This window comes from Pleurodeles waltl, chromosome 2_1, assembly GCF_031143425.1.
Source record: "Pleurodeles waltl isolate 20211129_DDA chromosome 2_1, aPleWal1.hap1.20221129, whole genome shotgun sequence".
Taxonomy (NCBI): domain Eukaryota; kingdom Metazoa; phylum Chordata; class Amphibia; order Caudata; family Salamandridae; genus Pleurodeles; species Pleurodeles waltl.
In genome coordinates, this window is record NC_090438.1 from 703,881,447 (window position 1) to 703,898,367 (window position 16,921).

At 43.4% G+C, this 16,921-nt stretch overlaps 1 protein-coding gene across 1 annotated transcript in view; it reads right to left on the minus strand.

The window, feature by feature from the left end:
- Positions 1–16,921, minus strand: part of ABCA13 (ATP binding cassette subfamily A member 13) — a 2,435,905-nt gene that overhangs the window by 2,200,444 nt on the left and 218,540 nt on the right. The gene's annotated exons all lie outside the window — the stretch shown is intronic.

Here is a 16,921-nt window from a genome sequence, read left to right on the forward strand (position 1 = left end):
CGTAACTCTGCAAAGAGGACCACTGCCTACTATGCAACAAACTCCTTTTTAACATTCACAATTGGAAGAGCTCACAAGGGAACCCTTTCCCATATGTAAATTGGATAACACATTCTTTGAGGTGTAGGCAACATGTAATTGTATTGCAACCATATTTTGGCTACAAAACATTGCTATTTGGAGGTGATGCCCTCAACACATCCCTTTAGAACAGTGATTGGCAATTGTAGAAAATCCATCTTTTCTGCATGGTCCTGCCTAATTATTTTGTGTTTGTGAGATACTATTTTATTGCTGTTTTTAGACTCTGCACAATGTATGTGTATGTGCTCTGGCCTCTAAAACATTGAGAAAGTGGCCAATGCCTGTTTTGAGTATTTAACTCTGCTATAGGGTCAGCTATAAGGTCAGAGTATATGGTGCAGAAATACACCCATGGTATGTAAAGTTATATTTTTCTTAGTGCTATTTCTATTTAAAACTTTATAAATTAATCTCTCTGGTTCCTCTTATCGGATTTTTGTCATTTTGGTGTCATTTGTTTATTACATCTTAATCTATTTTTTCTAATTCAATTTGGAATTTTCATTGTTTTGAATGTTGACATCATTACTGTTCTGGTACCACATACATACTTTACACATTGGCATTAGATAAGCCTGTCTGCTCTATGCCACAGTTTTCAGGGGATTGAGCTCAGGTTAATTTAGTAACTTTAAAGGGCTACCCTGACAAGGCTTGTGATTCCTCTTTGAGATGGGCAGTCACCAACTCCAAATAATAATCCAAATTCTTATACTGATTCAACTGTGGTACTCAGGACTTGCGGTTTGCAGTACCACCCAGTGATGTAAGTTCAAATTAATTATCCCTTTGTAAATTGACACAAAAAAATCACTTTTTTGATTTTTAATTAGCATTTGGTTCTAATTCAGTCACATTTTATTTTTCCTAATTTGTTTCACCCTCAATTTTTCCACTTTTTTCCACCTTAAGATTTTAGGAACATGCAATGTGGGGAGGGATGCCCTTTGGCTCTAGGTACAACTGTCAAGGTTAAGGTTGGTAAAAGCCCAGAAAAGTATTGCCAGAGATTCAGAGTTAGTCAGAAGCAGTCTGTTGCAAAATTGGTAGCACCGTCTAAAAGCCCACATTGTTTGCTTATAGGATCACCCAGTATTGAACTTTTTACTGTAGGTACATCTCACTCCATGTGTCTCACCCATGGCAATAATATGGTAAAAGGACTATGGGGGTCATTCTAAGTCCGGCGGGCGGCGGAGGCCGCCCGCCAGACTTCCCCCACCAAAATACCGCTCCGCGGTCGAAAGACCGCTGAGGGTATTTTGGGATTTGCCCTGGGCTGGCGGGCGACCGCCAAAAGGCCGCCCGCCAGCCCAGGGCAAATCAACCTTCCCACGAGGACGCCGGCTCAGAATTGAGCCGGCGTAGTGGGAAGGTGCGACGGGTGCAGTGGCACCCGTCGCGTATTTCAGTGTCTGCAAAGCAGACACTGAAATACAAAGTGGGGCCCTCTTACGGGGGCCCCTGCAGTGCCCATGCCATTGGCATGGGCACTGCAGGGGCCCCCAGGGGCCCCGCGGCACCCCCTACCGCCATCCTGTTCCTGGCAGGAGACCCGCCAGGAACAGGATGGCGGTAGGGGGTGTCAGAATCCCCATGGCGGCGGAGCGCGCTCCGCCGCCTTGGAGGATTCTGTAGAGCAGCGGAAAACCGGCGGGAGACCGTCGGTTTTCCTAGTCTGACCGCGGCCGAACCGCCGCGGTCAGAATGCCCTGCGGGGCACCGCCGGTCTGTCGGCGGTGCTCCCGCCGACCCTGGCCACGGCGGTCTGAGACCGCCGGGGTCAGAATGACCCCCTATGTGTTTTGTACCACCAGTGTCTGCCTTTTAAGATAAGGCTTCTGCAATGCAGCTCGGGTAAAGGACACTTGGCTGGTTACACGTGAATACATATATACACGCATGAGCACATGATGCATGAATGAGATTACCATTGTGCGTAGCCTAGTATCTGCGCACAGGTGGCCTGGTGCAGGGGGACTCTGTGCAGGGTTAGATCTTGACCTGGGTAGGCCTTGTAATATTAGTGGGCACTCATAGATAAGGTTAGTAGGATTTACTGTTTTGTCTGTAGCGACACTGTATAATATACATTAGAGAAAATCTGCCTGTCTCTTCCCTTTGCCAACAAAGTCCTGTGAGATATGAAACTGGAGTGGAAAAGGTGCACCCAGTTCATATTTGCAGGTTCCAAGGCCATAAATGTACATTTATGGCACATCCAGAATTGTCATTTCTCTGGCTTAGCACAGGATAAGAGCCCAGTATTTTGTCACCATACTGGGCCAAGATAATTACATTTCGCGCAAGCAGCAGGAACAAAGGCATCCCCACACAAAAGGAGTCATTTACAGTGCTTCCCTCAACTCCTGAGGAGGAAGGGGTAGGGATGAAAGTCTGAATGTGTTATTTACCAGTCACACTCTACCAGGGCTAAGCCTTGACAACAGGAGCCAACACAAAGGGGGCTCCTTTTGAAGTTTTAGTTGGAAAGGCCTTGGCAGTGATGTCAATGAGGGGGCTAGCTGAGACCCCAAGAGCAGATGTGATCAGTGACTCCTGCATAATGGTATCTTGAACTTTCCCAGCATGCTGTGCAGGAGGGTTGGGAGAGGAGTGGAGAGGTGATTAGAAATCCTATAATTGGCTAAGGACACCTGGCTTCTAGAACTAGCCACCTCCTTTTAAAAACTCTTGCACAACAGAGCAAGAGGGCTGTTGATGTTTTTTGTTCTTTTCGCTGATGGACCCTGGAACTGAGACAGCTATGAACAACATGAAAGCAGAATACCCCTGATGCCCAAAAGGGCCAAGGACTCTGCTTCAGTTGACCTCTCCAATGGCCAGTGTGGCCTGCCTCCTTAGAGTCCCTGGGGACAAGTTTGAGGAAAGATTTGGATGTCTGTGCCCAGAGACCAGGAGGAAGGCTATTGCACGGAACCAGTGGAACCAGTTCCCTGCAAGATATATAGCTTTTTAGGCCAGGGGACCTGCTGAATTTACCCCAGGGTGGGCTGAGGCCAAGGAGTCAATGCAAGAATTATTTTTAAATGTTACCCAAAGATGGGGTGTGTTTGGGCCCCCCTCCCTAGGCTTATTCCCAATCTCCCTGGAGCTGGCACAGAATAAAGGGGCAGCACCTTCATACTCCCCCTTACAGTGGTGGGCTCATCACCAGCTCCCACGCCTGTGCCTGGAGGCGCACCACAAAGAAGAGACACCCTGCCAGCAGTGGGAGGGAGGGGAGCAGAGCTGCTGGCTCCTACACCAGTAAAAGAGAATGCTGGCCTGGATGGGAGCTGGCAGGGGCAGGAGGGGGTGGTATCTTTGAGCCACCCTCACCAAAACCACTCCATGGGGTGCCCAAGATGGACTGAGCACATCCAGAAATAAAATATAAATGACCCAAATGAGGCACAAGGCTCCACGAGGAAAGCATTTCTCCCCGACAAAGCAGGAGTGCAGATCATAAAATACTCAGTGTTCCAGGCCAGAATTCCTCATAATGTCCTGTGGAGCTTGTGCATTTGCATCTGTTTCTTGCTTTGTGGTGGCCCCAAAACATTCAGGAGCGCCATCAACAGTTAAAGTATGTGTGTTGTGAGGTTGCAGGAGTGAAGCAGCTCCATCCCAAGAAGTTTGAAGGTTTATTGAATCCATGACCCCTCAAGGATTTTCATATATATTTCTAAGTACTTCCACAGCTTTTTTCTACAGTTGGGAGAGCAGTGCCACTAGGGGCTGGTCCAGTGGCTACATTTCATGTGGCCTGAAAATGTATAAAGAAGATATAGATTCATGGAGTACAGGGCCCTCTAGGGGCTGAGGGACTGGTGCTATGTTTGCATTTTCTGTGGCTTGAAAGCAGTGCCTTCTAGTGCCTTTTTTTATTGTATTTTATGACACATTATGTTCATTTTTAAATGTTTTATTGAAATAATAATACTCACAGTCATTACTAATGAAGGTTCATATGCTTTATTGACATTAATAATTGCATTGACTCATGGTCATTATTGATCATTACATCTACTCACAAAGTGAAGGTGTTTTAACATGTTTTTTGTTGTTTCTATAACATGGTGAACCCTGATAAAACCAATAGCTGGTTTTATCTAAAGTGAAAACCCATCCTACATGGCAATGTCTTGTCTGGCATAGCTGGGGGGACTGTCAATCTGAAGGTCATGTTATTTTTAGGTCAACTGTGATTTCATAATGTAATACATGCGTTTTTTAGCTGTCTCATGTTTATATGTGTAACAATGCATAGGATTTCAGAGTTTGTGTGTGATAAATGTACCTGGCAATCATTGTTATTATTGTGTGACAGTGAGTAGTGATTACTAGCCTCTACCACCTCCACTGAGTAGGCCTTGGAGCGCTATTCTTTGCAACCCTGAGAGCCAAGTGCTATAATGGGGGCTTGGTTCCCAGTAGGAGGAAATTGTGGAACTATTGCTTGTGCAGGCCTCTCATCCTTCACAAATAGCAACTCAATTTCCTACACAGTTACACTACTCTTGGGTGGATTTTGTGGGCTCATCTACAATGGAACTACAATGCTCTGTGAAGGATAGTAAGGTAAACGATTATGAAAAGCTATATAATTTTATTATGCTGAGTGTATCATAAGTAATTGCTTCACAGAGTTATGTCAGCCCTTGATAGATTGCAAGCTCACTGGTCCCAGAGATTTTGGGAAAATAGCTGACCTTTGGCTCAACACAAGAGTGATCACAAGAAGGGTAGCCTGGGTTCTCTTCTGCCAGGGGCAAGGTAAGGTCAGGATAATACCAATCACTCCCCAAAGGGTCCAGAAGAGTTTTGCAGGGGTCTCGGTATGCACCCAGAAACAAAACCGGAAGTCATTTCACAGGGCTGACTATTGTAGCCCTAAGGGTAGATTTATCTCCAGGAGGAGAGGATAAAGCATGCCCTTGTATCCCTTACCTGTGGGGTAGACTAAGCTGGTAATCCATAAGAACAGTAGATAGCACTTCAAGGAGGTCACAGTTAATCAGTTCCTTGTCACTGATCTGTATGAAACTCATGCCTGCCATGCCATGGCAGTAGCAAGGCTGGCTTCCCCTCAACAGTATATGCGAGGACAGGTCTGTGGGTAAAGCAGGAACATAGGCCGGGATCTGTTTGCCCTATAGCCATGGTATATTTAGAATGAGAAGGGTTACTTGCCTAGGGAATCATTGTCAATCTCCAAATGCCCATTGACTGCATCCTTGGCAATGAGCACCCATCTTTGAGAAAAGAGCTGGGAGTGCTGACTGCCTGGGGCACCCCAAAAGCACAGATTTATTGAGTATCATCCTTAAATGGAGGGTACAAAGGCTCAAAAGAAAAGTAAGTAGTATAAGGTGGGTGCCATCCATAGTGGGAGGACCATGGTGTCAGGGTTATCTGTTCTGAGAGGAGAGTACCCCCAAGATGAACCCTGGTGAGGGTACATCTGACCTGGAGATGCTGTGTGTGCTGCCCCAGACAGAGGGGACAGGAGAACTATGCCAGGCAGGCCCCTATATGACACCACCAGAGTGGGTTACCCTTGAAGTGGACTGTGTGTTTATTTAGGAACACCTAGAAATCCAGGCACGTGTTTCGTCTTGAGGAAAGGGCCTTGAGCTGAGGAGCCAGCCTCAGCCTGTTACCTATATATTGGTGTATATAAAAGTGGAGGGAGGGTGTCTGCACCCTAAAGGTATAGCCACCAACTTGGAGAAACCAAAGACACCAACTGGACCTCAGGAGTAAATGGGGAACTCCTTGCTGTCCCCACAGGTAGAAGTGAGGTTGACCCAAGGCTCCAGATTGCACCTCCAACAGGCAGTGGGTGGCCATGGGGTCTGGCTCCTGACACTGACAGCTATCATTCACCTCAGTTGGTTGTGAGCCTTTTGGGCAGAGCTTGCTCTTGGCTGGGGGCAGAAGTCTGACATAGGGGCAGAATGGGCCACATGGCCTTGTTTACCATGGTAGTACTGTCTACCTAATGCCATGCTATGATAAATGCCTCACGGGTGGGGTCTGCAGGTGAAGAGGAGGTTTCTCCATGGACACAGTTAGTGGCTAGGAAAGCTATTCAGGTACATTCAGAGGTGAATAGTACAGACAGATGCCGCTGCAGAAATGGATCATTATCCACATTCTATTGCCTAAGAAGGAAAGTCCATCAACTGATTTATTAGTCTATCCTAGCTCTTGGTTTGGGATGGCCTGCGTAGGAAATATGCCTTTTCTGTATAGTCAACCCCAATTTTTCACCTTTCGCTGGACCCTATTTTATCACTAGGTTTTTGATTCTGCACAGTGGGGCACTGCTGTCCAGTGCACAGTGTATGATATCTCTGATCCCTAAAACATGACGTTTTTAACATTCCATTAGGCCATAGTATATGCTGTGAAAATACACCCATGTCATGAAAAGTTAACTGTCATCTGTGAATGAAGCGCTTATTGTGCCATCCACTAATATGACACATTAACACATGGCTTCAGCCCTCCCATTGTAGCCTGACTGCTGCAATGTAAAACCTGCAGTGTGACCTGCTAAAATACAATTTTTTGACATATAAACCCCTTTTTCTTAACTATTAGTAAGTCACCCCTTTGTAAATGTTGTAGCCAACAAATTAGGTTGCCTGGCATTTAAAGGTAGGACATACAGAACATGAATGTTACCATCTCCCTATGGTGACAAGGACCAAAAAGGTAGTTTCGCTGTGACAGTCCAAGCTGCCTAGTGTAGAAACACAGAATATAGATAAAAATACTAATACCGTAACTAACAACCAATTCAATGGTGACGTCTTATTTTTTAATGAATAGTAAGGAGAAGTAACACTTATAAAATCACAGTTTCCCTGCCTGAAGTTCCTGAAGGCTAATTTGTATGTTCTTCAGTTTCTCCCAGCCTGTACTTGACATGAATAACCTGTGAACCGCATCCCAGGAGAAAACAATAGGGTGACCTGACTGGGCAGAGACATCTTCTCTGAATTCCACAGAATATTTAAAGTGGGGGTTGTGGACGCCCTGTGACGCCACACTGTCAAATCCTGCTTGACAGATCTTTTGAGCCACATGTAACACCTGAAAAGGAGGGAACAGTATGCCAAACCATTCTTGTATGTCCCCTTCCTCGTTGCTGAAGGACCTTGCTTTTATCCTACTAGACAACTCTCTAACTCTGTTTGGGTTTGCTGTGGGTACAGAGCCTGCTTGAGACTCTATGTTAGTGTTAGATGTGGGAGGACACTAGGATTACCATAGTGCATGCCCCTCACTTAACCCCAGCCATCAGAACCCAAGTGTAGCATGAGAGAAGTAATTCACCCTTTTTAAAATGCCATGAAAGATAGTATGTTGGGCCTGTTTGCAATAAAGCAAACAGGAGCAATTTAAAAAGTAGATAGGTTTGGCTCCCTGCTTTTTTACTGCATTAGTTAAAGGAAAACCCAGGAGTCACCCCACCCACTATTGGGTGCCAGGCATAAATGTGGCACACATTTCAGAACACTTTCTGGACTTGTGGAAGAGCAGAAGAGCACTGGACCTACTGACTGTAACCTGAATGGAGTCCTGAAAAACTGGACCTATCCACTTGGTGTGTCCAGTTCCAAGCTCCATCTAGATTGGCCTAAAAGTACACCTTGGTCCCAGTCTATGACAGCCATTTACTATTATTGGCATTTTACTTTTTATTGGTGCTACTTTTACTTAAAACTTTAAAAGTTCATATCTCCAGTTCTCCCTATTGGATTTTTGTCATTTTGGTGTCATGTTGTTTATTACATTTTACTCTGTTTTTCGGATTTGGTTTAGGATTTTTATTTTTTGTATTTTTTACTTTATCACTGTTTTGATACTACAATAATACTTTACACTGCCCCAAGTTAAACCTGTCTGCTCTCTGCCATTGCTATCAGAGGGTTGAGCTTAGGTTAATTTAATGATTTTAAGGGTTCACTCTAACAAGAGTTGTGATCCCTGCTAGAGGTTGAAAGTCACCCACCCCGAATAATAATCAAATTTTTTATAGTAATGCATTTGTAAACCTATTTTGTGATTCAGTCACCAGTTGACAAATGGAAAAGGGGTTTACTTCAGTTGTACAGGCCATTTTGCAGTCCCAAACCCTTTGATTTTGAAAATCAGAAGCTTTGAAATCAATGACTGGCTTTGTGCATCAGGCCTTTCATTCTTTACTTAAATTCAGACAATAAGAATGGGGACTTCTCAAGATTTGTCAAGAGAAGAAGAAAAATAGGTAGTGTAGAAGTTACTTATTTGTACTTTGCATCAGGTCAACAGAAGTAATCTGTGATTTTTTCCAGCTCACTCTCAGATGGGATAGTGTCAGTATATTATATTGAGAAAGGATACTTACACACCCCCATAACAGGCTATACCGGCCATTAAAGGTTTGCTCTAGCGTTACAGACTTAAACTGAAGGTGGGCATTAACACTATTAGAACATTCTGCTCCATGGAGGCAGAATGTTCAAATTAAAAAAAACAAAGGCTTCACGGAACCCGAGAAGGTTGAACCCTCTCCCCCGCAGCTTCAAAGCCTTCCTATGATTATTTACAAATAATAGCCATGCACAGGGCCACAGCTGTGAGCTGTTAGACATTCACAGTAATAGCTGTGAAGACAGTTATTGGTCTCCCTGGGCCTGGCTAAACTAAATTTTTCCCATTTAGCAAAGCCAGGGAGACCAAGGAGTTAGCAGCATACCCTCTCCCTCTTTCATAGGCTCCAGTGACACTGTGAGCTATGGGAGAAGGGAAGCGGGAAGGCTCATGTGTGCCCTGCTGCACAGGCTCTGCCTTTTGCTTTCCCCTGCCCAATCCATATATTTTGGAGAGACAGGGGAAAAAGAAAGACTGAGGCTGTGTTTTAGGACATTGTAACATTGAGAGAAGTGGGCTTATAATAGTTAACATAGGTTGTTGCTGTGTCATTTCCTTTCAATGTTTTAATAGGTAATAGGTAATAAGATTTTTTAATTGTTCATAAGTACAAGGTTATTCCAAAATTACAGTTATTCACAAATAGAAAGATGTTCAATTGTAAAAGGTCTTAGAATTTAAATGATCTCCAATAGGAAATGTAAGTGACCTTAATTCCAGGGGCAAAGTTTTTGGTAGGTGAGAAAAATCTCACAGAATTCCCATTTGTTGGATTTTGCATATCTTGTTCAATTGTTTCCTCTGCTGGGTTATTCGTACTTTTTATGGTTGGGAGCATCATAAATTAAACGATGGAGGTATTGTAGCCTCAGAAGCCTTGAAATTTGTTTACATTTATGAAATGTTGTCACTAAAATAGTGTGCCAGTGCATCATATTTAGTTTGGAAGGATTAACTGATGGAAAAGGATTCAGACGTCATACTGTCTGTGGTAGTTAGTAAGATAGAAAAATTGACTACTAAATTGTCCAACCAGGTTAGGGGAATAGGAGTGTCTCAATGAAGATTGTTTAGATTGATGAATATTCAATCTAGTCAATTACCTTCTTGACGAGTAGCAGCAAGACTAACTGGGTAAACTGGAAAAAGGTCAGCTCTTCTAGGAATAGGCGAGCAGCTGTGTCTGAGTTATCATCAATATGATAATTAAAATCACCCAAAATCATGAAATTGGATGCTTTGGTAACATAAGGCATTACTGGGTCCACTATCTGTCTGGGGAAGATAGTGTTGTATCCTGGTGCTCTGTAAATCAGAGCTCCTTATAGGATGAAACTGGGTGTCAATGTCAGTGAGAAAATCAGACTTTCAACATTACAGGGAGAGGTAATCAGAACCATAGAGTTGATAAAAGCGTATTTAAAAACTATTGCAAATCCGCTGCCATGTCTTTCCGGCCTATTGTGCTGTATAATGGAAAGCCAGCTGGAATGGCTTTGGCAATGATAGGTAATGAGCTAGCCTGCAACCATGTTTTGGTGAGGAAAATGGCATTGGGTTTAAAATTGGAGAGAAAAATAAAAATGTCCAATTTGTGTTGAGACAAAGAACGATCATTCAACAGATGCATTTTATAGATCAAAGATTAGGCAATTTATTATTCAAGAGGATCTGTGCAAGTGGAAGAGAAGATCCAGAAGGAGACAAAATATTTTCATCTATGAGCTGAGAAGCATTTAAGTACTTAACCTTATCTTTAAGGTCAAGATATAACTGCCGAAATTATCTAACTGAAATCAATTGGCCGTAGGGGAGGTGAAGCTAGGTGCACTCCAGGCATGGAGTGGTGCTGGCAGACTTGACTTTGGAGCACTGTTGGCACGCCATGGATGTACAGCAGCACTGTTTTTAGGTCCTCCATCATAGCAGGGGGCGTAGTTAGGAGGAATAAAAGACTACACCACAAATGTGCTAGTACAGAGACCACAACAGACACAGTTAAAAGAAGGAGAGCAAAAGAAAACATTAATGGAATTCTGGCAGATCCTGTGTGTGATCTCAAGCTCCCTTGCAGTGGGTGTTATGGAGTATAACTGTCATGTGTCGGATGTGTGAGTCATTTATACGGTGTGTATCAGCTGTCCTGAAGTGTAGATATCAAAGAAGTGTGACAGGTGTCTGTATTGTGGGTAATATGTGTATGTTTTGGATTTGTGTCTCTTGTGAATTAGAAACATAGAGTACAATATAATGAACTAAATGACACAAAAATGGCAAAAATTCAATAGGGGGAGCAGGATATAAATTTGTAAAATTTTAAGTTAAAATAGTACCAAAAAGTGAAAAGTGGCAATGGTAGTCAACTGTCACAGTAGACTGGGACCAATTTGAGGCCAACCATGATGGAGCACTAATCAGATTCTCAAACCAGGTATGGACGGGTCCTTGGTTTGTACCTTGGGAATTAGGGTCAGAAGTATAAAGCATTTTAACCATCACAAACAGCCCAATTGGAAGAAGTCAAAATCCTTTTTTTTCCATTTTGCACAAAAAATGGGAAAAGTACGAAGGGTTAGAATTAACAAAAAAATGTGGGAGGGAATTCATTTGTTGAATTTCAGTGTCTTGAGAGGAGCCAATTGGCCCAGGATCCTCTATTTTAGAAAATTGTATTTTTATAAAACCCCACAATTTTCAGCCCAAATTAATCCCAACTGGCCCAGCCGCTGTTTTCAATATAAAGGGGAGATTGTTGTAAATTGGACACATGTCATAGGTAGGTGCGTCCTCATTCAAGAATTCTGGGACAATGTTAATGTATTTAGAGAAGGCCCTGTGGATAAAAATAGCTCCCAGTGTCTGGTTGTTAGTTTTGGGTTATGAACTCGTGGGTAGGTTAGCTCCTAGATTTATAAAGTTATTGTATTTTGCCATGGCAGTGGCTAGATCTCTTTTATTACAAAAGTAGCAAACCTTGTTAATCCTCACCATAGTGGAATGAGTGGCTAAAATGAACGAAGTAAGGAATCAGGAGCAGCTATATGTGCTGCGAAGTGGGGGTATTAAGAGATTCTTTAAAATCTGTGGGAAGTTTATGGAGACACCATAGGATATTAAAGAAGCTATTAGGGCTGGCGGGGACATTTTGTTTTCCAGATATCACCGAAGGTCCACAGACTCGATTTTCTGCTGCTAAGAAATCTGAGTTCTCATCCCAGTGAGGTCGAGCCTAGGTCGAAAAGAAGAGGTTGGTTTGTCTTACTCTAGAAGTCTGAAAGTCCAAAATATATATTTAAGTCCAAGGTTTCCAAGGGTGATAGGAGTAGTCCAGTTAGACGCAGCCAAGAGAACCAGGACCTTAGAAACACCACTTGGGGGTCAAAACTCACTTCAACAGATGCTACCACCAGAGTCCAGGTCAGGTCCAGTTGGTACTGTCCAGCAGAGTACTTCTGCAAAAGGCCTCCTGCAGGTTTCCCAACCAGGAGTATAGACAGGGTATTGGTCAATCACCTCCTCTATGGTCACTTCAAATAATTTGTAGAGGATGAAGAATGTTTCCCTACTAAATTTTTACTTTCTAATCTAGCTGCTTTAGACCTGGTTCAGGTCATCAAAGGATTGACCCACATTAAAGGCCATACGCTTGATCTAGTTTTTAGTAACTTTCCCAATCTTCATTCCCATACCCCTCGTCCATTGATTTGGACGGATCATTATTTATTATCACTAACTTTGCCTTGGGCCCCTCTCCCCTCCCATCAACATCTTATAAAATCAGTTTCCCGGCAATGGTCGAAATTAGATCCTATGGATTGGCAAAATGCTCTTCAGGCTTCGTCAACCAGTCATGATGAGTCCAATACTGCCTCGATAGAAAACTTTAATAACTGGATTTCCACCTCTTTGGATACTCTCCTCCCATCAAATTGAGAGTCAAAACGACGGGCCACAAAATTAATCCCTGGTTTATCCCCCAACTACTAGAGCAGAAAAAGAAATGCAAGCAACTAGAAAGAAGGTGGAGGAAAGTCTATACTATTTCCTGTAAGACACAATATAGAGAAGCAATCAGAGCCTTTCATGTTTCAATCAAATCAACTCAAGCTACATTCTATAGCCAAAGAATTGAACAGTCTGCCAACTCTCACAAAGAAATATTCATGATTTTCAAGGAACTCACCTCTACCCTCCCGGTGGATTGCCCAATAGAAGCTTCCTTGGATCACAGCAATAGCTTGGCAGACTTTTTCCCCAAAAAGTTTGTTGACATCTATGCCCCTTTTCCTTCTATACTGGATCCTATAATAGATAGAAACCCCCATAAAGAGCTCCGGAGCTTCGGGGCTTCTTTGTAGTCTTTTCAGCCAGTTACTAACACCCTTAACACCAGCTATCTTCAGATGATAAAATCAGGCTCCCCCTTAGATCCTGCTCCATCTCATATACTTGCTCTAGTCTCTAACATAATCTGTCCTGTGCTGAAGAACATTTTGAACCACCCTCTAAACTCGGGCATGATACCTCAATCTCTCAAGCATGCCGTCACCAAACCCCTATTGAAAAAATACAAACTTAACCCTTTGGAATTGAAGAATTACAGACCTATCGCCCTTCTCCCTATTCTATCCAAGATCATGGAGAAACATATCAACAATCAGTTAACATGTTTTCTTGAGGACCATGAACTTCTAGATCCATCTCAGATGGGGTTCAGGCCACAACATAGCACTGAATCAGCCTTGTTAACGGTCATGGAGAAGGCACGTCGAATTTTAGATCGTAGCAGTCGGGCAGCTATCATCTTATTCGATTTGAGTGCTGCTTTTGATAACGTCGACCACAACATTCTCCTCTAAAGACTCTCTGGAATGGGAATCAGGGGGAATGTATTGGGCTGGTCCTCTTCATTTCTAAAGGATAGAACCTTCTAGGTGCTCGATCGTGTTTTTTACTCCAATACTTTTTCCCTCCCCTGTGGAGTCCCGCAGGGTTCGTTGCTCAGCCCTATCCTTTTTAATATCTATCTTCCTCCGTTGGCCAAAATTGTAGAACCTTATGGCCTCTCTTTGGTTTCATATGCAGATGACACTCAATTAGTAGTGTCCTTCTCAAATTCCGGAAACATCCCTCAATCCAACCTTTCAGCCTGTCTGGAGGAGGTAGCCAAATGGGTGACGGGTCCAAGCTCAAGCTGAATGACGACAAGTCAGAGATAATGATCATTGGTCATCATCCTCTCTCTAATTCCTTGACAGTCTTGCCCGACAGGTTTGGAACCCTCCCTCCACCTAAGGACCACATAAAAAGCTTGGGCGTATGGTTAGATCCACACCTTACCATGGACTCCCAATCTAATAGGTTTGCCGCATCATGTCTGGTTTATGAAGAACATTAAGGAAAATTATCAACCTTTTACCATTTTTGGCCAGAAGACTCCTCATTCCAGCATTAATACTTGGATTACGGAAATTCCATTTTTTTTGTCCCCTTAAATATGTAATCAGAAGGTTACAGATCGTGAAGAATTCTGATGCACGTCTGCTAAAAAATGTCCCCAGACATACCTCTGTTAAATCCTCTCTGGCCTCTCTTCACTGGCTCCCCATAAAGCAACGAGTCAAATTCAGGGCAATGTGTATTACTTATAAAGCCTTGCATAACATGGGCCCACATTCTATAGACAAAATATGTCTTCTTTTACACCGACTAGGCCCCTCAGGTCCTCTGCTTCTTCACAAGTCCATACACCTCGCTTTAAGAAGGCTAGATGGGGAGGCAACTCCTTTTCAGTAAAAGCTGCACAACTTTGGAACACTCTGCCTCTGGGACTTCGTCATGACCACATTGAATTATCCTTTCGCAAGAAAATGAAGACTTTTTTATTCTCCTCTTAGGCACTTCTATGGCACTGATAAGATACAGATATCTCCTTTAACGCTGGGAAGCCCTTGGGTATCCATGCACCCTATAAATCATTAACCTAACATAAATCATTAACATAACATTTCTGGGGTTACCTTACCCCACTTGGTTTGTTGTCCAGGGATGTCAACCTGATATTTGCTTATGATAGGTGAGTCTCTTTGAAGAGAAAAAACACATCCCTTTACCTAAGCACTTGTCTCTGCTCTGGGAGCAGTTTTCAGATCTCCTCAGGGCTAATTACTCACTGAAATACTGCAGAAGAGGTAATGCAGATAAGCCTCCCGGAGCTTCAGACAAGGAAAAGGTAACTTTGTAAAATGTATGTTCCCTAAATAGTTACTAAAATCCAACCATTCCATAGGGCTTTTAATAAATATTAAAAAGAGTAGTTTAATTATCTTTCTATCTGGTCCCAATCGAGAGAAAGCAGAATTATCCTGCTCCACATTTTTCCTTTGAGGCAGCCAGTGGCTTTTTACACTGAAAGTAGCTTTTAAGAACAAGTCACTGTAAGAACATGCAAACTAAATGTTCTACTTTTAAATAGGGTGCACCTGGTAGTGTGGGCTGCAAGGCATATTTAGGGGTGACTTACTAATATACAAAAGGAAGTTTTTCACCCATCAACAAGGGTTATTTTGGCAGGCTGCAGTGCAGGGTTTACACTGCAATAGTCATGTTACACAGGGTAGGCCTTAAACCATGTTTGCCTTGCCACTGTAGTGGATGGCACAATGGGTACTGCAGTCCACAAGTGGCATTTAACTTCCCAACCATATATTAGGGACTTATAAGCAAGAAATATGTGCCAATTAGAACTAAGCTAATTCACCCATGTTTAAAGGGGGTAGCACAGGCACTTTATCACTGATTAGAAGGGATAACGTGCACAGAATTCTAAAGCCAGCAAAGCAGTTAGGGCAGATATCATGCAAAAGATGATAATGTTTTACACACTTCTACTCATGATGCACACACTCTGCTTCGTATGCACACAAAATATGGAGAAAGTCCATGCAATATAGACACCCCACTTCAGACTCCATATTCTTCACTCCCACGTCATGAAAGCCACATACTGCTGACTCTTGGCACAGACGCACTCATAAAAAGGAAACATGCTTTATACTACATACAATTAGGCTGATACAGGCCCCCATACCCCTAATAGATGCACACACTCTACAACGTCTGATCCACACATCCCATGTCATACAGATGCCCCACTCCTAACTCCATCTTCCAAAGTCTGCAAAATTTTGAAAGACACACTATGGGCCTCATTATGAGTTTGACTGATGGGAAAGCCCGTCTGCCAAACTCCCGACAGGGAGACCACCACCTTTGTGGGGACCACCCCACTAGACCTATTAGGAGTTTCCCGCTAGGTCATCGGGCGGAAACCGAAATTTTCCTCCGCTGATCTAGTGGCACACACGCTACAGTACTGTCTCCAGCTCCTAATGGAGCTGCCGGCAATGCTGTAGCCCGCAGAATGCACCAGCACCCTCCCAATGTTCACTGTCTGCAAGACAAGGCAGACAGTGAACATTGCGACAGTGCTGGACAGGGGGACTACTGCACTGCATTGCCAAGTGCATAGGCAGTTCAGGGGCCTCCAGTGGCCACCTGCACCTGTTCTCTGCCAGCCTTTTCATGGCAGTGAAAATGTCATGAAAAGGCTGGTGGAGAATAAGGTCTTAATCTGCAGTGCAGCACTGCATGTAGCGCTGCCCTAGTGGATTGCCATCTCCACCATGACGCTGGGATCATGGATCCTGGTGGTGCTGGCGGAACCCTGGAGGTCTGACCACCAGGGCCTTGATGTGGTAGTCGGACCACCACAGCAGTGGCGGTACTGACTGCCACCACAAGGCTGGTGGTCTGAAGCACTTCACAAATTATGAGCTAGACACACTATATGTGATAAGCACATCTGATACATGAATTGGAGACACAGTCTACATCCGGTACACACACCGCAAGTGATACACATATACACTCAATGCAATACAGTCATTTGTTCATGCTTTTGAAAAATGCATACTGCTGACATATGAGACAAACACTCAAAAAACACAGACACGACTCTTATGATGATATAAACAATGTTGAAGGAGGACCCTTCTACGACACTGACTCATAAAACATACACACTTGTGAATCTAGCTGCTACACATGCTTTGGGGACATGACAGACACACACACTTCACAATATCATATACAGATAAAACACACACTCATATTCTATATGTACAAACTCCACTCCTAAAACATCCACACAATCCTGACACCTTGCACATTTTTTGCACACACTCTTGTCTCCTTACATATGTTTGAAGGACACACACACCTTTAAAAATGTTGGCTTTATATACACTAAATTTGCCATACACACTGGCTATTATCTAAGGTGACACTCATGAAGCATACAAACAAACCACAGCTTTTAATATACATACTCCATGTGATTAATCAC